Here is a 1,429-nt window from a genome sequence, read left to right on the forward strand (position 1 = left end):
ACTACACCAGCACCACCAACAGCCTGCCCAGCTGATACAAGTCAGGATGTTTACAACAGCACCATTCAAATGTTTCAGCAGAAACTGAGACTGGCAAACATTTTCCAACCTTCTATTGTCCAATTTTGGTGAGCCTGTGTGAAGGGGTGGCATCGGTGTGGTCTTCTGCTGCAGATCTGCATTAAGGTTTGATGTGTTATGGGTTCAGAGATAATCTTCTCCTAAAAGCTGTCTGGGCATTCTCCTCTGACCTTTACAGCTCACTGGATATTTTTAGACCTTTTTCTGTAAACCCTAAAAATACTTGTGTTGGAAAAATCCCAGTAGATCAACAGTTTCTGAAAAATTTAGACCAGCCCACATGGCACAAACAATCCTGCCTCATTCAAATTCACTTAAATCATCTTTCTTCCCAAGTCATCTTGACCATCTCTACATGCCTTTTTAAAAACGTTCAAATCACATGAGCCAATATTGTATATAAAGGTTTTAGAGCAACGTGTGCTCCCCTCCAGATGACATCTATTTCAGGGAAGGCCTTGTGTATTTCTGCAGGACAATGCAAAACCACATACTGCAGCGATTACAAAAGCATGGCTTAGTTGGAGAAGAGCCTGGGTGCTGAATTGTCCTGCCTGGAGTATAGATCTTTCACCTATAGAGAACATTTGGCACATCATTAAACGAAAAATGACCACAAACTCTTCAGTGGCTGGAAACCTATATCGGGTAAGAATGGGACCAAATTCCAACAACAAAACTCAAGAATCTCATAACCTCGAGGCCCAGACGTGCTTCAAACTGTTTTGAAAAGGAAAGGAGATGCTACATCAGGGTGAACACGTTGCTGTCCCAAATATTTTGAGACCTGTAGGAAACATCAAATTTGAAACGAGCTCATTTATTTATGCTCTGATGTGAATACAATGTTGGCTCATGTGATCTGAAAGTCTTTTAGTTTTCATTTTGTTCAAATTTAAAGAACATCCCAACTTTCTGCAATTTGGGTTTTACATAAAAAACAAACAAACCTTTTCTTTGTGGAAAACGTCCAATAACAGTCCAATAACTCATCTATATATGTTTAGCATAGCTGCAACTTTAAGCTGCATGTTTCATGTCTACCTTCAGGGATGCCAGCTGAAACATCTGCTAACTGATATTTGAAAAGGTGAAATTAAACATAATTCGAAGCAGCACAATTTTCTGGCTTTTCTGGGGACCGAGTTATATCATCACTATCTGGGCACAGCTCACTGTACAAAAGCCAAAAACTAGATCCAGTAATTTAAACAAAGAATGTCAGCGATGTACTTATTGTGATAATATTTTATTGCCAACTATCTCCCCGTCGCTTGGCGCAGAATCGGACTTCTTCACAAAAAAAGAAAGGAAATAAAAAGAGACAAACACCAGTCAACAAGACCTG

The sequence above is a fragment of the Rhamphochromis longiceps genome, linkage group LG7, assembly GCF_057381845.1.
Source record: "Rhamphochromis longiceps isolate RC_006_pf linkage group LG7, R_longiceps_female_GT1.1, whole genome shotgun sequence".
In the NCBI taxonomy this organism is placed as follows: Eukaryota; Metazoa; Chordata; class Actinopteri; order Cichliformes; family Cichlidae; genus Rhamphochromis; species Rhamphochromis longiceps.